At 54.8% G+C, this 24695-nt stretch overlaps 1 long non-coding RNA gene across 1 annotated transcript; it reads right to left on the minus strand.

Annotated features, from left to right (window-relative positions):
• Positions 1-13179: 13179 nt before the first annotated feature.
• On the minus strand, positions 13180-24188 carry LOC129634444 (uncharacterized). The gene is made up of 3 exons (XR_008705655.1): positions 24135-24188; positions 22561-22678; positions 13180-13619 (listed from the first exon to the last, which is right to left on the minus strand). It is a non-coding gene; the product is annotated as an uncharacterized LOC129634444 (long non-coding RNA).
• Between the last annotated feature and the right edge of the window lie 507 nt (positions 24189-24695).

Below are 24695 nucleotides of genomic sequence, written 5' to 3' on the forward strand. Positions count from 1 at the left end.
CTTGCAGCCTGGAAGGGGAGGCAGATACGGAGCTGGGTGGTGACTGTACGTGCGAGGGCCCGTCACTTCATGGGAAATAGATGGGGAAACAGTGGAAACAGTGTCAGACTTTATTTTTTTGGACTCCAAAATCTCAGCAGATGGTAACTGCAGCCATGAAATTAAAAGACGCTTACTCCTTGGAGGGAAAGTTATGTCCAACCTAGATAGCATATTCAAAAGCAGAGACATTACTTTGCCAACAAAGGTCTGTCTAGTCAAGGCTATGGTTTTTCCAGTGGTCATGTATGGATGTGAGAGTTGGACTGTGAAGAAGGCTGAGCGCCGAAGAATTGATGCTTTTGAACTGTGGTGTTGGAGAAGACTCTTGAGAGTCCCTTGGACTGCAAGGAGATCCAACCAGTCCATTCTGAAGGATATCAGGCCTGGGATTTCTTTGGAAGGAATGATGCTAAAGCTGAAACTTCAGTACTTTGGCCACCTGATGCGAAGAGTTGACTCATTGGAAAAGACTCTGATGCTGGGAGGGATTGGGGGCAGGAGGAGAAGGGGATGACAGAGGATGAGATGGCTGGATGGCATCACTGACTTGATGGACGTGAGTCTGAGTGAACTCCGGGAGTTTGTGATGGACAGGGAGGCCTGGCGTGCTGTGAATCATGGGGTCGCAAAGAGTTGGACACGACTGAGCGACTGAACTGACTGAACTGAAGGTGGGAGGAGAACCAACCCATTTTGGGGGAGATGGCAGGGAAAGTGCGGAAAGCACCTTTGAGGGTGAGTAGATGGTGGAGAGGTCACTGATGAATGGAAGAAGGAAGAGCATTTGAAAAGACCTGGGGGTGTGCAAGAACTTGGGGTGTTGTAGGCTTCGTTGCAGTAATGTGAGCTCCAGGAAGACAGAGGGACATTGTCAGTTGTGGTCACAGCTGCATCTCTAACACCTAGAAGAGTTCCTATGATACATTCTTGTTAGTTGGATGAATAAGATGAAAGAGGAGCGAGGTTCTGGAAGTGAGGTTAAATTACTCCATCAGTTCCTGGGGCCAAGGCCCTAGATTTTTATCCAGTCGGTTCTAGGGAGTCTCGGAAGTGTTTTTAGCAGGGGTGGGTGGGTGATGATGGTAATGATGATAAGGATGATGGGGATTTGAGATCCAGTTTTTCACACACTGTATCCCTGCCTCCCTCACTCCAAGCTCACCACTGCCCGACACACACCCCCTGACCCCCCTCCCTCCCAACACACACCCAATCCTTAGGCATTTCCAGCTGCCTCCACAGACCAATTTTAGCTTCTCACTATCTGGAAAAGCAAGTGGAGAGTCTGGGATGGGTTTTCTCAGCTAGGGTCTGGCCAGGAGGTCTGTGGGTGTGGGCTGGTGGAGTGTGCCTGAAATGGCTAATTCAGGCTCAGGAAACACTCTTCTGTTGATATTATTTAACTCTGGGAGGAAGAGGCCTTGGGGAATAAAACAAAAGCAAAACCCACATTCTCAGGGTCACCAGTGGCCATGAGCCAGCCCACATGAGAGGAAAAAGCACAGGCTCACACCCAGGAGATTCTTGTTGATGTTCTGATATCTTTTTGTAGGATGGTGCCCATGCCATGGGGTCATTAAGAGTCAGACACAACTTCACTTTCACTTTTCACTTTCATGCACTGGAGAAGGAAATGGCAACCCACTCCAGTGTTCTTGCCTGGAGGATCCCAGGGACAGGGGAGCCTGGTGGGCTGCCGTCTATGGGGTCGCACAGAGTCGGACACGACTGAAGCGACTTAGCAGCAGCAGCAGCAGCCCATGCCAGAAGTGCTGGACCCACACCTGATTAAAATCCCAGAAGTCAGGCTGGCAGTTTTCTCAGGCTGGGGAAGATGAATGGGCTCAGAAGGGCTAGGTCAAGATGAACACATACGTGCTCGGGGTTGGGTTGATAACACAAAGGCAAACACATGGCCTGCAACTTCATCCAGCTCAGAGGTCCTGCCCAGGTTCATAGCAGACACCTATCAGTCATGGCTTTCCTTTCTCCTGAGCTCAGATGAGCAATTTTCTCTAGAACTGCCTTCTAGAACAAGCCCTTGAAATGTAACTAGACTGAATTGAAATGTGCTGGAAGGATAAAAAGACATACTGGATTTTGAAGATGTAATATGAAAAAAATAATTTATCTTGTTAATAAATTATTATGTTGATTACATGTGGCAGTGAAAACGTTTTGGATATATTGGGTTATATAAAATATATTATAAAAGTCTTTCTTCCCTGTTCCTTTTAACTCCTATTTAATTTGGCTATTAGAATATTTGAAATTATCTGTGTGGCTCAAATAACATTTCTATGGGGCCACACTGCAGTAGCATACCTGCTTTGTGAGGGGATTTCATCCTTTTTGCTCACAGCTAACCCTCCATCACCTAGAATGGTGTCTGGCACATAATAGACATGCAAATGGTTATCTGGATTGAATGAATGAAGCCTTGTCAACATTGCTCTTCAGGGAGCCACCACTGAGTGATCAGATGGAACGTATTTGCTAACCTGCTAGAATCCCCTGTCTGTGTTTTCTGATTTTAGAGTTTCATCATCCTCTCCAGCCTTTCTTGATACCCAGGAGGGGCAGCTGGAGGTGAACTTGGGTGAATGCCCTGCTCCACCAAGGGTCCTCTGAAAGGGAACTTCCTGTTCCTTCTGATGAGGAAACAGAGCAGTGTGCAAATGATATGGAAATCCTTCCTGGGTGTTTGCATGTCTAGGTGTACTGGGCATACTTCCGGCCCACTTCCTGGCCCCAGCTTCTGGTCTCTAGGGACAAAAGAGAAAGCTCGGGAGACCTTGAGTCCCAGGTTGAGCCCGGGCCACTTTAGTCTTTTCCCAGTGAGCAAGGGCTGTAGCATCCTCAGTTCTCCAATCCATCAGGAGCCTAAAAATAGTCTGCAGTTCCAGCCTCCTCCACAGCCAATCAAGCAAAGCTGGGCCCTGTGCCCGCCAGCTCCTCCACAACCCAGACTGTCTGCCCTAGCCGCCAGCCCCCTTCTCCCTGGCCGAGGTCTATCCTGGCCCCTGGGGACCCTGAGCTCAGCGTGCCCACTGTCAGGCCTGATGAGGGTTTTCTTACTGCTCTGCCCTCCTAAGCAGATGGGACCCTGGACCCCTGGACCCTTGGACCTCCCAACTCTGTGCTCTGTTCACTCTGTTGTTCTTGAGGGGATGTTGGCCAGACACAGAGGAGGGGAGGGTGTTCCAGGCAGTGCAGCTAGCACCTGTAAAACCCAGTGGTATGAGAGACCATGGCACGTGGGAAGGGATGAGCCGTTTGGAAGGGCTGGTTGAACGAGATGGGGCTGGAAGGTGGTAGGGCAGGTCTGGCAGCTACCTCCCTCGCAGGCATGGGTACTTCTGTCCTGCCCCACGGGGAGGGAGCTGCACCTCTTAGATGTGGCAGCCCATCTGTGTGGGCTGTTGCCCTCTGTCCCTGCCAGGAGGAGTGTTCAGTGCCAGGCACCTGCTCCCCTGTATGGGCCTTGTATACTGATGGTCTATGGGAAGCTCTGGTGCCTTCCAGATCTGAGCTTCTGGGGTCCCTGCCTGCTCCTCAGGGCTGGAAGTAGGCAGGCGGAGCTCCCCACTGAGGCCCAGAGGAAGGAGGGACTCAAGGCCATCTGGAGCACTTGGCAGAGTTGGGACCGGAACCTCTGAGTCCTGATGCCCAGCTGGGACCTAGCCCTCACTCTGAGGCTGGGGCACATCCTGGTCTGCATGTAAAGGATGGGGTTTGTGGGCCCCCACAAAGGGGAGGGCCTTTCCGGCGGCAAGAGTGAGAGCGCAGGTGATGCTGCTGGTCCATGACGGTTTCCCCACTCGGGCTAAGTTGGGTCCCAGGTGCAGGAAGTGGGGGCAGCACATGTCACAGCCACTTTCCGTTTCTGTGGGAGTGATTTTGGGGGAAATGCTCGGATCATGGAGCAGTTCTTTCCATGTAGTGCCCAGAGTCTTATTTCTGAAGACTTTTCTTACCTGACATCTTCCATTGGTCCTCGGAGGCAGCTAGCCAGTGTGGGCATAGCCTTTCTCCAGCAGTGAGACAAACCGATGAGGCCAGAGGAAGGGAGCCAGAGCTACCTAGCCCATCAGAAGCTGGCCTAGAACCCAGGATTCTTGCCTTCCCCCCAGCCCCTTGTACCTCTCGCAGCACCCTCCCCCAAGGAAGCAGAGGTGGGTGTGATCTAGAGGCTTCTCTTGGCCAAGGCGAAGTTGTTGAAAGAAACGTTTAAGATGTTTGAGGTTTTCTCACCCCCTACAGCCCTCATTTTCTAGCAGGTGGGGGCCCCGCTCAGTGTTCACAGAGGCCACCAAAAAGTGTTGAGACTGTTTTAGGACTTTTGCTCCTGGTTCTGGGGCCTGTCAGAGGTGCTCTCCTCCCCCAGCCACCTGAGGAATCCAGAGCTGCAACTCTCCTGTGCCCTGGATAGCATCCTGGGGACCTTAGACCCATTTCCCATGTGAAGAAACCACAGACCTGGGGGAAGACCCAGACTGGCTCTGTGAGTGAGAAGGTGTGGGATTGCTGACATCTTAGCCCTGATACATCTTTTCCTGAACTCCACCTGCTGCTTACTCACCTCCCCTGAGACACCTTCACTCCTACCCCAGGTCATGGGTAGAAACACAGGCAGAGTGTCCATGTAATGAGAGAAGAATCAGGTGCCCTGGCAACCTGGCAAGATGGAACTGCGGGCTTCTTTATCTCTTGTGTATACACATAACAAGCCCATGGGGCCACACACATTACCTGCTCACGTGTACACACTTTCAGACATGTGCATCTGTGCATGTGCACACCCATTCATAGAGCCCTCCCCCTTGGAGTCCTGTCCACCTACTCAGATAAGGGGGGGCGGTCGTGAGGCTCTCTTTTTGTGTGACTACAGCCTCAGGGTAGACCCACATCTAATTTCTCAGCTGTTCCTGCCTCTCTGACTCTGGCAGCTGGGAGCTTGAAGATCTAGGCTGGGAACCCCCCACTGATATTTGGGGAATTTTGTGGGGATCACTGGGCCAACAAGACCTACAGAGAGAAAGAGAGAGAGGTGAGCAGAGGAGATGGAACAGGAAGATGCCATGTGGAGCTGGTGCTTGGCCCAGAGGGTGTTCTGACCCTCCCCTCTTGGTGCTCCTTCCCTGTGGGCCTGCTGAGATGTTCTATGACCCGTCTGGGAACTGGGAACAGAGGAGAACTGCACCACAGGAGGCCCAGGATGAGGTGACTACAGGCAGGAAGGCTAACTGAATGTGTACCCCACCCATGGAGAGCTGGGGCTGGATGTCCCTGGCGAGTACATGGTGGGGTCATGGGTGCAGAGGGCCTCTGTTCCCATGCTTTCAGGACAATGGGCCAGATAAGGCCAGGTACTTTGGTTTCCTGGGCGGGCCAGGGCTTTCCCGAAATACCCAGACTTCCTGGTCTCCCGGGGTTGAAGCAATGACATGGGAAGAGAGCGGATTGCGTAGGCAGGAAGCCCCGGGACACTCTGAAGGCCTGCTCTGCCCTTGCGTGCGAGCTTAGGGTGGTCCCCAGAGCTGTTTTTGCCTACCCTACCTCAGCACATGACTGGCTGTGTGTTCAGAGCTGCCCACTTACTGAGCACCTAAGTCCAGGCTCTTCATGCAGTATACTTGCGAAGGGCAAGAGGAGCCAGGGCTGGGCACCTGGGAGGGGGTACCTGTCACCACTGGGGCAGGAGCTAATGGTCCTCCAGGGGGCTGACCCAGCAGGGGCCCAGAGATCTCCTGAAAGGTGTCACTGATCTCCACTCTTTGTCAGCAAAAGGCATTGGTCAGCCAACCACCTGGCTAGTCTTCAAAGGGCAAGATTATGAGGGCAATAGTACAGACTGGATAAGAGTGACTGTACACCATTTGCTTGGGACTGTTCAAGAAGTTTTACATGAATCATTTTAGTTAGTCTCCTAACCAGCCCTATGAAGTTGATACTATCCATTTTATTAGTTAAAGGAACTCAAGCACAGAGAGGGTAAGCAGTTTACCAAAACTTCAAGGCAAAAAAAAAAAAAAAAAAGCAATTAATCCTGTCCCTACAATAACTGGAGTTTCAGGCTGTTTTATCTGATCTCATTCACTCATTGTGTAGTTATGTATTAAGCTCCTCTGCTGGGCTTGTGGTGACCTAGGATATACATAGCAGAGGTGAGCATATATGTAGGTGGGGGATCACTCTGGCAAAATGAAAGATGTCAGGCCTGGGTCAGTCCCGGGGACCAGGGCTCCTCACGTGCCATCTGCTCAGACCTGATGCTTGGACATCAGAGGAAGCTAATGTGACCACTCATTCTAAAGGCTCAGTGTGGGGAGGGCCAGCTGCCAGTGCATCCTCTGAGGGACAGAGACAGGCTGCGTGGGGGCCCAGCTTCTCTGCTCTGGCTGGAAGGCTGTCACAGGAAGGTGGGGAGGGGATTGGCCTTCTCCTTTTGCTGTTTCCCACCAGGACCATTTCAGGGAACAGCTGCTTTGGGGGCTGGAGGGAGCCCACATCCTGCTTCATCACCATACTGAGAGCATTTGAGCTCAAGGACCTCCATGGGGGCTCAAAGCTGAGTAAGGTTGAATCAGGCTGACTCACTGGAAACCTCTGCCTACTAATGTCTCCAAGCCGGATACTGCAGTCAGACCAAAGGAAGAGCTTCCCAACTGCTGGTCCATACAATGTTGGAGTGCAAGCCAAGGGAAAGACTTCCGGACGGTGCCCCAGCCTCAGGCTCTGTCGTACCTCATCCTACCCTGGGAGGCAGACTCCTCATGGGGAAACTGAAGGAGGAGATGGACCTGTGTCAGAGCCCAGACTGCAGCCAGTTCCGTAGTCCTTTTGTCATGAGGGCACCTGCCCTGAAGCTGGGATGCAAGGAGAGGGCTTCATTCTCCGACAAGGCCCTCTGGGTCTCTTCTCCTGACTACTCCTTGCAGGCTGAGTCGGGGCAGAGCTGGGGTGTGAGGGTGTGGTCTTCCCTGGGACAAAGAATGGCTCCTGTGGAATGGTGTTTTCAGAGACACAAAGAGATGAGCAAACAAGCCAGCCAGATGGGTTCAGCCTTTCAACTTGTCCCTAGGGAGGTTGTTTGCCTTTATTTGTTTATTGAGATAAAATAACCCTTTTGAAGCACACAATCTAGTGTGTGCTAAGTTGCTTCTGTCATGTCCAACTCTTTGTGACCCTATGTACTGTAACCTTCCAGCTTCCTCTGTCCGTGGGATTCTCCAGGCAAGAATACTGGAATGGGTCACCATTTCCTTCTCCCGGGGATCTTCCTGACCCAGGGATGGAACCAGAGTCTCCTGCATTGGTAGGCGGATTCTTTACCACTATATCTACACCGCTGTGACCACCATCATTATCTAATTACAGAACATGCTGTCACCCCAAAAGAAATTCCATATCTACGACCAGTCACTTCCCCTTCCTCCTGCCCCCACTAATTGCCTCTCTGTCTTTATGAATTTACCCATTCTGAGCATTTCACACAAATGGAACCATACGTGTGGGCTGTGTGGTTGGTTTTCTCTCACTTAGCAGAATGTTTTCAAGATTAATCCATGTTGTAGTATGTATCAGCTCTTCACATTTCTTTATTGTCGAATACGAGTCCATGGTGTGGATACGCCATCTTTTATTTATCCATTCATTAGCTCATGGACGCTTGGGTTGTCTCCACTTTTTGGCTGTTATGAATAATGCTGTATGAACACTGATGTGCAAGTTTTTGTATGAACATATGTTTTTGATTCTTTTGGGGATCTACCTACCTGGGAGTGGAACTGTGGAGTCATGGTGATTCTATATTTAACTTCTAAGAAGCTGCCCAAACTGTTTTCCACAGAAGTTATACCATTTTACATTCCCACCAGCTATGTGTGGTTCCAATTTCTCCACCTCCTCACCAACACTTGTTATTTTCTTTGCCTTTATTCTTTCGGCACATATATTGTTGAGCACCTAGCTGGTGCGAGACCTGTGCTTGGGCTAAGGGGTGCAGGGGAACTGGACCTCTGGCTGTTCTGGCAGAGCCAGGGGGACACAGACATAGAACAGTGGCAGCTGGTGGTGAGTGAAGGAGTAACAGGGGGCCCAACCTGCGAGGGACAAGCAGGGCAGGCTTCAGATGTGACGTTTATGCCGTGGCCCCCAGTCCCTGCCCTGGCCCCTTTCCCAGCCCTCCTGCCCCTGGGAGGCGTGATGGTCAGGTGCCAAATGCCCTGGTGCTGCTTATCTGAAGATTCCCCTCCTTGCCCGAGCTTCACCCGCTAGAGCCTGTCCCTTTGTGTTGAGCCCTCATCTTTAGCGGCCCCATGTCAGCAGCCTGAGCCAGATGGGGAAACTGAGGCCTGGGGGAAATGATTTGCCTAGAAGACAGTGGCAGAGGGAAGACCAGAGCCCAGATTGCCAAACCCCCAGTCTGACGTGCTCTTAGCTCTTCTGGGATGAGGCTTGGGGTAGCATGAGGCTGGGGGGAGGGAAGAGGAGCTGGCAGAAGCCTGAAAGGGGGGCCCAGGGAGCAGGAAGCCAAGCTTCGAAGATTTTTCCCAGGCCAGGGGGAGGAGACGCTGACCAGATTTGTGTGAGTGAGGGGTGAAGAGGGGAGGTCCCTGGGGCCCGCTCTGACCAGTTTCTCCTCTCCCTGGTTTCGGTTGTTTCACTTGCCCTCTGAGACCCTGGGGTTGGGGGGGGTTGGATGATGTTGGGGTGACTCTTAGTCAAGCCCATCTTCTTCTTGGGGTGGGGGTAGGGGACGGGCCCAACACCCTCTGTGGGCCACCTCCGTCAGCCTGCCTTCCTGTCCCCACCAGATCCCACGGCCTGAGGGAGGAGGTCTGGCTGGGCCCAACCCCAGTGGGTGCGGGTCAGCTAGGGTGGGGCCTGGCTGACTGAGAATGTGACCATGTTGATGGCCTCTCCTGCTTTCACATTTGGAGCCTCCAGGAACTAGTGACTGTCCCCAAAACAATGCTGGGGGGATGTTTGCTCAATGAACTCATACTTTATAGGGTTAAGTCAAAATGAGCTCACTCCCTTACTCCAAACTCAGTGACTCACCGGTCCCCATGGTAAGTTCCTGGCCAGACCAGGTGTTGTGGGTGAGCAGGGATAGGGTGGGATGCAGTCCCTGTCCTCCCAGACAGCAGGAGAGGCCCTGGTTCCCCCACCAGCACACTCAGGGCACTGGAAAGCCAGTGGCGGTGGTGCTGATGGGGAGCAGACAGCTGGGACCAGCCTGACTGGGGTGCCCAGGGGGTGGGCTGGCAGTCCCAGGCCCTGTCTGAGCCCGGAACAACATTTTGCATCTCCCCATGGTGACCTGACCTGGAGGAGGGCATGGCAACCCACTCTAGTATTCTTGCCTGGAGCATCCCCATAGACAGGAGCCTAGTGGGCTACAGTCCTTGGGGTGGCAAAGAGTCGGATACGACTGAGCAACTAAGCACAGCACGCATGGTGACCTGAGCTCAGAGTGGAGGGGAGGGGAGCGAAGAGGGAGTGAGAGGGGAGGGGAGCGAGAGGGGAGGGGAGCGAGAAGGGAGGGGAGCGAGAGGGGAGGGGATCGAGACGGGAGGGGAGCGAGACGGGAGGGGAGCGAGAAGGGAGGGGAGCGAGAGGGGAGGGGAGCGAGAAGGGAAGGGAGAGAGAAGGGAGGGGAGCGAGAGGGGAGGGGAGCAAGAGGGCAGGTGCGGGGCTTGAGAGACACGTGGTCCCTCCCATCCCTCAGAGCCGGCAGGTCGAGGAGCATGAGGGAAATTCACGCCCCAGATTTATTAAAGATAGTCCCCATGTGGGGCCTTGGCTTGGTCAAGGAACTTTGTGGCTCTGTGGGAGAGGTGTCTGAGGCTGTTTCCTTGTCTTTGGTCCTCTGGGGTTTCTTCGGGGCTGGGGTACATCCTTCAGGGGCTCTGGGCACTGGCAGAGAGACCTCAGACCTGCCTTGACTTTCCCTCATGCTCCTCGACCTGCTGGGGCTCCTGCAGTAGGGAGGGACCACGTGTCTCTCAAGCCCCCCACCTGCCCTCTCGTTCCCCTCCCCTACCTCATTTCTCCTCTCTGGGGGCTCAGCTCACTCTGGCTGACGCTATCTCTTGACCTTGTCCCCTGGCAGCCCCCAGGCCTGTCCCAGTGGCTGCTGTGAAGAAATGTGAGTGGTGGGGGGAAGTCCAGAAGATACTATTCTCGAAGTGCCTCCTGCTGCCCTGCCTGCTCGAGGCCTCACTTCCTTATCACAGAGCTTCCGTGGGGCTTTGGGGACAATTTTCAGCTCTTGAGCAGAGGGCTTCTGAGGGACTGGCTTTTCCTTGGGGCTGCCCTGCTACTGTGGCAATGTGGGATGGGGATTTTGACGTCGCCAGGGACTCAGCGTGGCTGAAACTCCCCCTGGGCCAGCTTAGCTGCCGAAGCATTAGCCCTTGGGGCTGCCACAGCCAGGCCTGTGGCCCTGTGAGGACAGAGATCAGGATGGCATCGTGCCTTGGGGGTGAGCCCTCCAGTTGGGGCCAGAGCCCTGACAGCAGTGAACCCAGGTGGGGGGCATTTAAAACCAATGAGGTGTAGAGATGATTCATTTTGCTGTGCAGTAGGAACTCAAGCAACATCGTAAGGCAGCTGTACTCCAATAAAAATTAATAAAAAAGAATGGAAACTAATGAGGTACTACCTTAGGCGGGTCAAAGTGGTTCTTGAATTCTGCCTTTGTGGACAAGTGGAGTCAGCTAAAAAAAGAAGGAGCACAGGGAAACTGCGTGGTCAAAGGCACAGAGGTAGCGAGCAGAATGACCTATTGGGGGAACTGCAAGCATTTCCATATGACTGTCGGGAGTGGAGCAGGTATGTGGACTCTGGAGGGCAGAGGGTGAGCAGAACAGCTCAGAAAGGACCCCAAGGGCTCAGGCAAGGAACTGGAAACTTCCCTGAAGCCAGCGGTGTCAGGGAAGAGCTGGGACCCTCCTGGACTCCTTGCACAGCTGTGCATGGAGGGCCCTGCACGAAGCTGGCGTGGCAGAGGGCAGCTGACTCAGCTCTGCCTCTCTGAGGGCCAGTGGGAGGCTGCCTGCCCACATGAGCCACCTGAGCTGTGGAGTGGCCCAAGGCTGGCTCCTCTGGGCTGGCTCCTCTGATCCCTTCATGAGCTCAGGTCCTACTTCTGAGGGCAGGCAGGTTGCAGCAGAGGGGAGGGCATGAATTTGGAATCACCCAGTCCTGGGTCCACATCCAGGCTGTGAACGCCAGGTGGTGAGATAGTGAGAAAGCAGCAGTGACCCAAAGGTAACCTAGCTAGTGACCTTTGACCCTGCCGTCCCACCTCTGGAACTTTGTCCCACAGAGACATCTGTAGACACACAGCATATGCACAAGATCATTCACAACGGTTGTGAGAGCTAAAGATCGGAAACACCCTCTCTACCCGTCAACGTGAGACTTGCTCAGACGATGGTATGTCCCCATGACAGAATACTATGCAGGTGTGAAAAAGAATGTGGATACTTTCTATGTATGAATGTGCAAAAAAGCTCTGGGATTTTTGTCAAGTCAGAAAGCAAATTACTGGAGTGCACTGGAGTGCAGAGAAAAATCATGCCCAGGCCAAGGGGCCAAGAGCAGTATGATGTGTTCATGCTCGTGATGAGAGTTCAGTGCGCCTGGAATGAAGGGGCCATTTCTGGCGAGTGAGATGGAGACCAGCGTGGGAGGGTCCCTAGGCTCAGAGAAGAAACAGAAAACCACCAGGAGCCAAGGGACAGTTTTCAACAGGTGCTGATCGACTTTTTCTGGTAATAAGATCTGGCAACTGTAAAGCAGTAATTCCCACTGATAATGGGCTTTATACACATCGTCTCCTTTCAACCTCTCAACAACTCCAAGCCCCATGAAGGAAGTGCTGTCGTCATCCTTATTCTACAAATGAGAGGATGGAACTCGTAAGAGTTTAGGGGACTAGCCCAAACGCACAGCAGCAGAGCCAGAGAAATAACCCAGGCAGTCTGGCTCCTGAGCCCACACCTGAATTGCTCTGCTATCCTGACTCTCAGAATGGGGGCCTGGAGCAGGGTACCCTGAAGAGTCAGGAGGCTGTTATAACAACCCAGACAAGGGGCAGAGAGGGCCTGGGGAGAAAGTAGTAGCTTTGAGGATGGGGACTCAGGTGTAGATTTGAAAGCTTTCAAGGGGGTGGAAACAAGATCTGATGGTGAGTGGGGTGTGGCTACTGTGAAGGGGGAGGAGTCCAAGACCCATTCATTCATTCACTCACCTTAGCAAGATCAAGTGCCCTGTGGGTGCCAGGCACTGTTCCAAGAACTGGGCTTGCCTCGGCCACCAACACAGATAAAGATCTCTTAAAGTGCTTTCTTTTTAGCTTTAGGTGGAAACAGACAATACACAATACACATAACAGCTATGTTAATTACAGAGAATGGTAGAACTGTGGAAAAAATTAAATAATGTTGAGTGGTTGGCAGTCCAGGTCAAGAAGACTTCTGAAGGTTTAAATCGGGTGGTCAGGGTGAGCCTTATCAGGAAGGTGACATTTGAATGAAGACAGAAAGAGGGTGAGAGAGTGAGCCTTGCAGAGACGTGGGGGAGGGGCGTTCTGGCAGAGGAGCAGGAGTGGGAACACCTGGAAGGTTTGTTAGACTCCAGCGGGGCGTGGAGTGGGCAACTGGGCAGAGATCTGGACGGGGGATGGTGGGATGTGCCTCTGGGTGTCTGGATGTCAACAGCATACCTGGCATTTGATGTCTTGAGTTAGGAGGAGATCAGGAGGGAGAAAGTGAAAGGTGGTTGTTGGTTTCAGCATCTGGTGAAAGAGGAAAGGGAAGGTCTGGGGAAGAAGACCAGCTGTGAGTGCCTGAGGGGCATCTGGGAGGCAGGGTCCCTCCAGCACTTACATTATCTGGTCTGGAGCTCTGGAGAGGGGCTGGAGGGGCAGTGTGTTAAGGATGCAGGAGGGAAAGCTGAGGGTGAAAGAGGCCTGTCTCCTCAGGGTGGGCAGGGGGGCAGAGAGAGTAAAAGGCCCAGAACAGAGCCCTGGGTGGGGACCCATTTAAAGGTGGCATTGGGAGGAGCGGGGGGAGTACCAAGAAGGGGCTGGTAGGGGCAGCGATCAAAGAGGCAGGAGGAGGTCTGGGTGTGTGTCTCAGGAGTCAAGACGGCCCATGTTTCAAGAGAGAGAGGGGTGATCAGAAGCATGGAACAATGCTGAGGAGCACAGAGAGATGTGGGCAGAGATGGGGCACAAAATAACAATCGGGACGTTGCCAGTGACCTTGGTGGAGTGTTGAGTGGGAGTGAGGTCTCAGGTTAAGAGGTGGGAGGTGGTTGGTGATGGTGGTTTGCTTTCAAGAGCTGCCAGGCAGAGGCTGGAGGTTGGGGTGAGGGAGCTATTGAGAGAGGGTTCCGGTAGGATGGGAAAGACTCGAGCAGTGGGTTTGATGCCAAGAGGCAGCAGCAGGAGGTGGGGGAGGCTGAGATGCAGGCGAGACAGGGCGGAGGCCGACAAATTCCCGGAGCCTGTCTGGGGCAGGTCTGAGGTGCTGCGCTCCTGCTTCCTTCTGGTTCCCATCCTGAGGAGGGAGGAGAGGAACGTGATCTGAGGGGGTTATGGGAGGGGAACGTGGACAGAGACTAGCGAGGAACAAAGGCAGGAGCAGAGGGAAGTGTTGACATCCTTTACAGAAAACGTGATGGCTGTTTCCACCGTGGTAAGAACATAAAGTGGAGAAGGCAATGGCACCCCACTCCAGTACTCTTGCCTGGAAAATCCCATGGACGGAGGAGCCTGGTGGGCTGCAGTCCATGGGGTCGCTAAGAGTTGGGCACGACTGAGCGACTTCACTTTCACTTTTCACTTTCATGCATTGGAGAAGGAAATGGCAACCCACTCCAGTGTTCTTGCCTAGAGAATCCCAGGGGCTGCCGTCTATGGGGTCGCACAGAGTCGGACACGACTGAAGCGACTTAGCAGCAGCAGCAGCAGCAAGAACATAAAGGAAACCTCGTGGAAGCAGGCGTGGGGGTGCCTTTTGAAAAGATTTCCTGAACATGCAGGTTCAAGCCCTGCTCCCAGCCTGTCCTGACCTCACACCTAAAGCTGGTGAACCTCGGAGGGCTCCCCCAATAGAAGGGCTTCCAGTGGGAGCAAGCCTACAGAACCAGTGATGGAAGCGGGGTGGATGGGGTGGGAGGGCAGCCTTAACCAAGAGCTGGAGGCAGGGGAGCTTGTGATATCTGGAAAGCAGGGCCAGAGGCACTGCTGGGGAGAGAGGCCGAGGCCTGACTGCAGAGACCAGCCGACCAGGAGAGAGCATGGAGACCCTGTGGTGCCCAGGAGTCTCTGCTGAGTGTGACCCAGCCAGAAAAGCCCACTGGCCCTGGGTCTACCTGGTGCCCCCGGCCTGGGGCAGCCTCCAGGGGCTCACTGCCCTCTCCAGTGGTGGTTTAGCCACTCAGTCATGTCTGACCCTTGCGACCCCATGGACTATAGCCCGCCAGACTCCTCTGTCCATACCAGGTTCCTCTGTCCACGGAATTTTCCAGGCAAGAGTACTGCCTGGAATGGGTTGCCATTTCCTTCTCCAGCAGATCTTCCTGACTCAGGGATTGAACTCAGGTCTACTGTATTGCAGGCGGATTCTTTACCAACTGAGCCACTGGGGCCCTCTCTAGGGCCCAGGCCCAAAGTGTAGGGAGGCAATGGCTGTCTGGGGATGTGGCGGGGGCTGATGAGGGTTGAGGGGAGGGGAAGAGCTGCTTTGTCATCTCTTCTCTTTCTGGGCATACCTGGACCTCATCTACTTTTAATCTTCAGAGCTACGCATTGGCTCGGGGGTGGATATTTCCCCTCTGGCCCAAGGCTTCTTAGGAATCCACCTACTTCTTTTCTGAAAATTGAAACTACCTTTAACTTCAGGGAACAGAAACTAACCCTGTTGATATTAGTGAAGTGAAGTGAAGTAAAGTTGCTCAGTCGTGTCCGACTCTTTGCGACCCCATGGACTGTAGCCTACAAAGCTCCTCTGTCCATGGGATTTTCCAAGCAAGAGTACTGGAGTGGGTTGCCATTTCCTTCTCCAGGGGATCTTCCCCACCCAGGGATCGAACCTGGGTCTCCTGCATTGCAGGCAGATGCTTTACCACCTGAGCCACCATGGAAGAATTTGGCATTCTGTTGGTATTCACCCACCTTTAAATGAGTCCCTACCCGGGGCTCCCCATACATACACACATACACGCTTCCCACCCTTGAGTGAATAGGTGTCAGACTCGGAGACGATTCATGAAGACCCCACAGAGAGGACGCTGTCCTCCCCACTCAACAGGTCGGCAGGCTGAGGGGGAGACACAGTGACTAAGCTAAGCAGGCATCATAGGGAGAGATGAGGTCACTGATGTGACGTGGAGAGGCCTGGCCAGGGGGTTATCTGTCCTGTGTTGTCTGCATGTGGCTGGCCACACGCTCTCTTGTGACAGCAGACATTCTTAATCTCCCCCTCCTATCTAGGGTGCTGTTTTCCCGGATGCCTTGGGTTCCTGTGGCTCTCACGGACATGAGAGAGTTCCTCCTACCCTGGTGAAAGGTGCTCGGGGCCTGAGAAAGGCTCCGAGGGGGTACTCGGTGCACGGCCAGCTTTGTGGACACTCCTCAGTTCCCACGGCACCCCACTGGGGACTCAGCATTGACCCCTGATGGCCAGAGCTTGGGGTCCACACATGGAGGCTGGACCAGACTCCCAGCTGTGACTCACAGCAACCTGCTCTCTGCTTAGCCCTAGCGCCCCACAAATGCCCCAGTCAGAAATGCTCCCCACTTCTCTCTGCCTGCTTGAGTAGAGAGTGCAGGCTCTGGGCTCAGGGATGAAGTCTTGAGGCCACCCATGTGACCCTGGGCCAGAACTGTGACTGGCCTGGACCTTCGTTTCCTCACCTGCTATAGAGGGGTGCTCACGACGACACTGTCCCCAAAGGGTTGGTGAGGATTAGGGGAGATAGTTCCAGAGCCTGGCTCACAGGAGGTGCTCAGAAAATCCTGCTGCCTTTCCCCCAGGGCCCCAATTTCCTGGGACGACCCCCCACTGTTGGCTGCTAGGTGCCAGGAAATGGGGAGTGGAGCTTTAGGACTTGGCCCTGCTCGTGGGAGCTGAGGGTTCACCCTGGGTTTTAGAGTTCATGATGTGTTGCCTGAAGCGCCCTGACAGGCTCACCCCTGACGTATGTGAAGCTCGGGGCAGAAGTACAGATGGAGGTCTAGAGAACAGATGTCTATAGATATTTAAGTTATAATCAAGCTTTGTTGTTCATTGTTGAGTTGCTAAGTCAGGTCTGATGCTCTGTGACCCCCATGGATGTAGCCTGCCAGGCTCCTCTGTCCATGGAATTTTCCAGGCAAGAGTACTGGAGTGGGTTGCCATGACCTCCTCCAGGGAATCTTCTCAACCCAGGGATCGAACACGCATCTCCTGTGACTTCTGCATTGCAGGCAGATTCTTTACCAGGGAGCCAGCAGAGAAGCCATCATGAAGTAGACACAGTGCTAAACGGAATATCTTCCAGCCTCCTGCACTGGCAAACACATCTTCCTCATCACCTAGAAGGCCAGGTGCATTCAGAATTCTTGGACTTGTGGAGTCCAGTGCTGGAATGTGGCGGCCCTGGGAGAGCCAGCCCCAGCCCCACCCCCGGCCCCTACCTGGGCCTCACAGGTCACGTCCCCAGGCCATTGGTCCATAGTCCGTCCACACACCTGGCAACAGCTGTCCTTGAGGAAATGTCCGTGCAGACTGTGGGGCAGGGAACTCGGGGTCCTGCACTGGGAGGAGGAGCAAGACCCTGCCATCAGTCGAGTCCCCTTGGCTCATGGACTTTCTCCCCTTCTCTTGGGGAGTGAGGCCAGAGGAGGGCCAGAGTGTATTCTTCTGGAGTGCAGGCTCCAAGGCAGGGGCCCTTCTTGCCCAGGCCTAAGTTTGATGCTGCCCCTGGGGTACTTCCAGGACCTGGCTCCAGAGAGAATGCCTCCACCCTGCTTACATCCCAGGACGTGAAGCATCCTACAGCCCCAGTGGTTCAGTTGTTAAAGAATCTGCCTGCAATGCAGGAGACCCAGGTTCAATCCCTGGGTCAGGAAGATCCTTTGGAGAAGGGAATGGCAACCCACTCCAGTATTCTTGCCTGGAGAATTCCATGGACAGAGGAGCCTGGCAGGCGACAGTCCCTGGGGTCACTAAGAGTTGGACATGATTGAGTGACTAACACACACACACACAGAGCCCTAGTGGAGTGAGGAGATGCGGGGAGCTGGCCCTCCCTGTGCCCCAGACACCAGGGCTCCTGTCCAGCACCAGCCCCTCCCTTCCTACCCCACACACCCCAATGTCCTCTTGCAGTGGTGGGGAAAATGCAGCGGGGAGAGGGGGAAGCGGGTCTGCCACTGGCTGCCCCCACCTCTCCAGGACCCTGACCTTCCCCTGCCTACTCTGGTTCTCTGCACTCCCGGCGCTAGGCCCTGCAGGCAGTGGGCAGCCCTCCCTAGCTTGTGCCGGGAAAGTGGGACACTGACTCGACTTTAGCCAATGTTTCTTGCTCACTCAGCTGAAAAGCCACTGCTTCCCTGAGGCTCCTAATCTTCATCGGGCCTGGCAGCTCCTTCCCTGATGCTGTGTGACAGGTCTGACCTCAGGGATCCCGCACCTGTCCTGCCGCCCATCCCGCTCCTGGGTGCCTCCCTCACGGGGGCATGGCATCTGCCACAAGGCTGCCACCCTTCCCCATCGGTGCCACCTGCCTTTGGGCTGGGCAGGACCCATTCTCAGTTCCCGTTACCGTAGTTCTCCCTGCTGCCCTAGATGGGGTGAGGTGGACAGACCCTGCCATCGGGATTGAGATGCAACTTAGAGACCTTGTCCATGGGGAGAGGCCAGCCCTGGGCCCTGGGATTTTGTGGGAAGGCTGATGCACGCCCTGAGCTGTGGCCAGGAGGGGCCTGTGCTGATCCTGCTCCCAAGTATGTGACCAGGAACACTCTGGACTGGACATTCACGGAGAGGTGATCTTGAGCCTCCTCCTTCAGCCCCGTGGCCTGTGGTACCATCTGCCACCTTAGGGATGAGTCCTGCACACAAAACCCTCACCCCTGCTTTTGTTCACTGGTGGCCTTGCTCTTGCTGTGACAACATCACCCCTGCCCTCAGCTGACACAGCTCCCTGGGGGTGGGGACGGTGGGGACAGGGTCTGGCACCGGATGTGGGGTGCCCACCTCATCACCCCTGGGCTGTGGGCCATCCTGGAGGCCCCTCCTCCTTCCTCACCTAGATGCCCCCTGTCCCCTTCCTGGTGAGCTGCCCCTCCTGGCTGGCTCAACAAGGGGGACCAGTTGCCTGATCTGTCGGTCAGTGAAGGGACTCCATGATGGGGGGCAGTGCCTGGGATAGTCACCACGTGTGGGGGACCCACATTCTCCCCTGCAGGCAGCCTCCCTGGGTCAGGTGGGATGCAGGTTGGCGGCATTAGTCTGAGAGGAGAATCACTGAATCTGTCCTCTTTTCACACCTTTGCACCTGCCGTGCCCTGCTCAGTGCCATCTCGCTCGTGGCTCTTGAACTCAACAGTGCCCACTTTCTGCCAAGCGCTCTGGACTGCAGAGCTCCCCCAGCCAGTCTGGGTGGAGGACCATGACCGGTTCCTGGGAACTGGCCTGCGTACTTCCTTGGTCTTATCCTGCCACCCTTCTCTGCGCGTGCGCAGCCCGTGGGGTCTCACAAGAGGTGACAGGCTCATGATGCTGTCAGCACTCACCTATGCCTCAGTCGCTCATCTGAGAGACAGGCACACCCTGCCCTCCACTCCATATCCCAGACAACATGACCCAGCTGCATCCTGGTGGGAAGCACCTCCCTTCTCTGGGAAGGGCTCAGGAAGAAATCGAGGATCTGACCTCATGTTTGCATTTATCCGGCCCTGTCTCATGCCACCGGATGTTGCAGGAACTTGTGCAGGAGAACGGGCAGTGGGCAGGTGGTGGGGCTACTGAACCCAACCCTAGCCCCTTTTGGGGGGCAAAGCTGTCCTTCTCTCTATCTGGGGTTCCAAGTTGAGGGCTAGCCCAGGCTGCACAGTGAGACTGCCCATGAACTATCCCTGACACATGTTAGAGATTTGCAGGGGACAGAACACCAGTGGATACCAGGCTTGGAGCCCACCTGGGGGCTGAGAGAAGCGAGCTGACACAGAGAGGAGGCTGCTAGGAGCAAGGGACGGGAGATGTTGGGACACCATGTCCTTCTGGGAGCATTATTGAGCTAGGCTTGCAGGATGGGCTGGAGGACCAGTTATTTCCTCTTTCTGGATCGTGACTTTCTAATGAGCTCATCCCCTACTTTACTGCCCACCTGGCGTCACAGGAGCAAATGAGGTGAGGCAGAGACTGAAAAGCATAAAGGTGGCATTATTATTAGTAGGAGTCATATTTGACTTGCTAATTAGCTTCCTAAAAATAGCCACGTTTATTATAGCACGGGAGAACCCTAAGCTGGAGCTGGCGCCCTGGATTCTGTGGCAGCCTTGCTGTGTGACCTTGGGCTGGGCCCTGACCCTCTCTGGGTATCTGATTCTAGATGGAGGCTAGACAGTCTCTGAGGGCCATAGGCTCTGAGTGTGAACCAGCTGTCAGATGCAAATTCAGGGAAGAGGGCTCCTCTGAGGGACTGGATGAGGGTAACTGATGTCACTGAGACTGTCCCTGGTGCCTGTTGGGGAATTTACAGGGGTCTTGAGTTTGGCCTTGATCTTGGGGCCTGGGGGCAGGTTGCCTGCCCAGTTCCCACCACAGAGCTCAACCATTAGAAGGCTCTGGGAGAAGGAATTGGCAATCCGCTCCAGTATTCTTGCCTGGGAAATCCCATGGACCGAGGAGCCTGGAGGGCTACATTCTATGGGGTCGCAAAGAGTTGGACAGGACTGAGGAGAGGAAACGGTCCCAGGAATGTTGAGGCACTTGCCAAAGGCCCTTCTAGATCCTGGAGCTGCAGCTACTGAAGCCCATGTACCTGAGAGCCTGTGCTCTGCAACAAGAGAAGCCACCACGATGAGAAGCCCGCGCCCCACAACTGGAAAGTAGACCCTGCTCGCCACAACTAGAGAAAGCCAGAGGAACAAAGGCCCAGCACAGCCACAAATCAATAAATAAAATCATTGAAAAAAGAAAAAGAAAAAAGAATTCTGGGATTGCAGATGAGAAGGGTCAGAGAGAGAGGACCTGGGTCCTTGTGGGGTGGGGTTGGGTGTAGGTGGGAGGGGAGGGGCTGCAGACACACCATGGGACATCCCAACGGCTGGGAATCCATTCATTCACTCTTGTTCATTCAGTGTCTACTGCATGCCTAGCGCTGTGCCACAAGCGGTGGAGGTGATGGAGGCCCATGAACGTAGACCCACTTCCGATCTAGCAGCGGAAGCAGGCACTCATCACTTACCACACAACTGAACCTCATAGAATACATACAGCTCTGACAAGGGCTGGAGAGAGGGATGCATGGTGCCAGCGTACAGGTCATGGAGAATTTGACTTGCTTTGGGAGGCCAGGCGGAGAAGGCAATGGCAACCCACTCCAGTACTCTTGCCTGGAAAATCCCATGGACGGAGGAGCCTGGTAGGCTGCAGTCCATGAGGTCTCTAAGAGTCGGACACGACTGAGCAACTTCCCTTTCACTTTTCACTTTCTTGCATTGGAGAAGGAAATGGCAACCCACTCCAGTGTTCTTGCCTGGAGAATCCCAGGGACGGGGGAGCCGAGTGGGCTGCCGTCTATGGGGTCGCACAGAGTTGAAGCGACTTAGAAGCAGCAGCAGTAGCAGTAGCAGGGAGGCCAGGGAAGTCTTCCTGGAGGAAGTGACATGGGTTGAAACTTGAAGACGGTAATAACAGGGCAAAGCAGTTATTATTAATAATCAGTAACAACTGGGCAAAGCAGGGGGTGGCAGGGGAATCCCAGGCAGAGGGAATAGAACAACCAAGATGGGTGAGAAGAGAAGAGGCTGAGAAAGAGCTGGGGTGGCTAGAGCAGAGAAGCGGGGCCCCAGGAGGCCTGCCTTTACTGACAATGTCAACGTGATGAAAGCCGCTGGAAGGGGGAGGAGACTTTTGATTTGAAGCTCTTATTGTGGTCCTTGCGGAAGGTTGAACTACAGTGCTGGTGATGGGGGTGGGGGTGGGCGGGGCACCCTATTTGTAATGTAAAAACCATTATAGCAGGACCTGGGCCAGACTCAGACGTCAGCGTCAGCATGAAGCAGCGGGAGGGGTCCGAGTGACTCACAATGCAGACCTGGACGTACACCTTCAGAATAAAGCCTACCTCCCGGATGGAGTGTTTCTCCCTTCCCGCTTCCTTGTCTGGTTTCAGCTCCGGGAGGAAATGCCCCCTGTCCGGCCCTGTGAGTCACTGGTCCCTCCAGGCAGTGCAAGCCTAGGACCTGCCAGGACTCTGCCCCCTTGTGTCTCCACTCTGATTCTCCTTGCCCCTCTGGGGTCCCTGCTGTGGCTTCCTGGCTCCCGTCCCACCTGTCAGCTCTCTCTGGGCAGAAGAGCCAGGCAGCTTGTGACTGGGACTATGGGCACTTACAGGAGGCTTTCACCCCGTCCCCTGTGGTAAGCCCAGGGAGCCCAGGGAGCTGCTGCGACCCCAGAGGCTCTGATTCTTGTTTCTCCCCAAGGCCCGGCTGCATGGCCCCCTGAGAGACCCAGGGCAGCTCAGGACACTTAGAGTGGAGTTCGAGCCCCAGGCTAGGAGGCAGGTCCCAGCTGGGCATCTGGCAGGCTCCGTGGCCTGAAGCAAGTTTCTGTTCTTACCTGGGCCTCAATTCCCCCATCTGTACAAGGAGCAGGGTGACTCCAGGAGGTTTCTCCCAATCCGCAGCTTTGGGGCCCTCTCTCAGCCTCACTCTCACCCCCATTCCTGTTCTCCTGGCCCCTGCCCACCTCTCTCCTTGGTGCCTGGCAGGCTCCAGCTCTGGGAGCCCTCCTTGGGGGCACACCCCCGCACCTCCCCTCCACTCTCTGTGGCCCCTCTCCCCACTCCATGCTCGACCCTCCCTCTGCCTTGGGCCTGGTTGGTGAGGTTGACTTAAACACTTCCTCCTTCTCACCCGGGTGCTATGCGTTCTGAGTAAGTTCCTGATGGGTATGTAATGGGACCGTAACATTATTTTGTTTGCCCCCAGTAAAATGGAATAATAACACCCAACTCCCAGAGGTGTTATGAGGATTAAACAAGCTAATGACGTTTGCGAAACAGCTTTGTAGGTGGTTCGCCTGTGTGAGAGGCCAGCTTCCCCACCCCCTGCCTGCTGGGCCGTGCCGTGCTGGTGGCATTCGCTGGCCACAAGCCCACCCTCTAAGGCTTGGAATTCAGGTCAGACCCCTGCAGAGTTGTCTGGTCCTCTCCCTCAAGGTGAGAGAGGCCTGAAGTCTGGTGAGAGGGGAGGACTGAGCCAGGCAGAACTCGACTACTTACACGTACTGGAGTAGTCCAGGGGGTTGGTGAGGGCTGGAGCGAGACACCCCCTGTACCCCTGGGCAGGGGAGGTTTCAGTTCTTCAGGAGAGAAGATGCCGGGCATCACCTGGCACCATCTAAGATAGCAAATGGATCGGAAACTTTATCCTGAAGCTTCCCCACTCATCTCAGGAACAAGCCCACAGGCTTCAGTGGAACATATCTCATCTGCCTTATCTCATCTCTCTTCCTCCTACCCACTCTGGCCACTCTGAATTCCTTGGGAACCATGTTGTTCACAGGTGATCCTAGGTGATGGGTACTAATATTAAGTAAAGGATGCAGAGATGCCAGGCTTCCCTGGTGGCTCATTGGTAAAGAATCTGGCTGCCGGTACAGGAGCCATGGGTTCAATCTCTGGGTCAGGAAGATCCCCTGGAGCAGGAGATGGCTACCCACTCCAGTATTTTTGCCTGGAAAATCCCACGGATAGAGGAGCCAGGCGGGCTACAGTCCACTGGCTTGCAAAGAGTCAGACATGACTTAACAACTCAACAACAGAGATGTCAGGTGGCTTGCTCAAGGCCTGTGAGCCCAGCTAGCAGTGGAGGAACTGGGAATGGAATCCACCTGGAGCCACGTACCTGATCTCCATGTTCTGCTGCCCCTGGAGCCTCAGGAGAGGAACCAGTGAGGGGGCTTGGCAGTGTTCTGGGTGACAGGATGGAGGGCTGAGTGGGGCAGGGCCAGAGGTTTTGGAAGAGAGAGATAGATTTGGGCATACTTGTGAGAAAGAGAAGGAAATGCTGGAATTCAAGGCTTTGAAGGAGAGCTGGCAGCGGTCAGGCTAGGTGTGGTGTGGGCACAGGTTGGGGGAGGGGCACGGGTCTGGGGTTCGGGAGCAGAGCCACGCGAGGATTATCTGTCCAGAGCTGCGAGACTGGATGCGGGCATCTAGGAGCATATACAGGGAGAAGCCCTGGGAGCCGCAAACCAGGGTCCTCCCAGAAGCTGGCTGGGGTGGGGGGTCGTGGTGCAGCGAGAAACCAGACAAGGCCTGAGGGCCAGACACCTGTCTGGGAGAGGACCAGTGGGCAGCAGGGCCAGTTAGTGCCCCCAGGACAGAGGGAAGAGCAGCCCCAGTGGGGAGGGTGTGAGACGGGGCTTGTGGGCAGGAATTGTCCAGAGGGTGGGTTCTCTTGATTTGAGGAAGAATTTTCTCATTAACGGAGCCCCTGAAGATAACACAGGTTTCTTCTTTGGGCCCTGAGCTCCCTGTCACAGGAGGTGTGTGAGCCAGGCCTCATGGCCCCTCTGTAGAGGGGAACTGTTTCTGCGGGGATTTTTGCAGTGGGTGGTGAGCGAGGTGAGGCCAGAGAGTCTGCATCTGGTCAGGTGGTTTTGGTTCCTCCACATTGAACAGATCCCTTCCTTGGCTGCAAGCTCTGACCTGTATGTGATGGGCCCCTGTCCCTCTGCCGGTCTCAAGCCCTCTTCTTGGAGCCCTTCCCCTGCCTCCTTTCACCCCATGCCCCCTGCAGGGCAGACCTCTGAGCCAAGGTTTCCTGCCTGTCATCACATGAAGAGAATTACCTCGGAGATCCAGCAGCAGCCGCGGCCAGTCCCTCATCCCATTCCTCGCCCCCCTCCCCCCGCCCCCACCATAGGCCTGAGGGCTGCAGTTGACAGGCTGGCCCTGGGGAGGGGGCTCCCGAGATGTTTCCTTAGATGTATAATTGAAATTGCACTGCTTGGTAATTAGGAGAAGTGGCACACTACTCTATAAATGACTGTAATTATAGTTACTTTCTGCAGCCAAACCAGGAGTTTCGGGGATCACCTGGGGGAACCACGTGAGAGGGGGAGGGCAGGACAGGTGAAGACCTGGTTGAGGAGGGTCTGCCATGGGCCAGACCCTCACCTCCAGTTGACTATACTCACAAGGGCCCTTCCAGAGACCCCTACGGGCTCTAGGTAACTGACTGGCCTGGAGACCATGTGGTTCAAGGCCCCAGTTAAAAGGGAGAAGCCTGGAGAAGGAGGTGGTGGTTTAGTTGCTGAGTCGTGTCCAACTCTTGTGACCCTATGGACTGTCATCTGCCAGGCTCCTCTGTCCATGGGATTCTCCAGGCACGAATGCTGGAATGGGTTGCC

Source organism: Bubalus kerabau, chromosome 19 (assembly GCF_029407905.1).
Source record: "Bubalus kerabau isolate K-KA32 ecotype Philippines breed swamp buffalo chromosome 19, PCC_UOA_SB_1v2, whole genome shotgun sequence".
Classification (NCBI taxonomy): domain Eukaryota; kingdom Metazoa; phylum Chordata; class Mammalia; order Artiodactyla; family Bovidae; genus Bubalus; species Bubalus kerabau.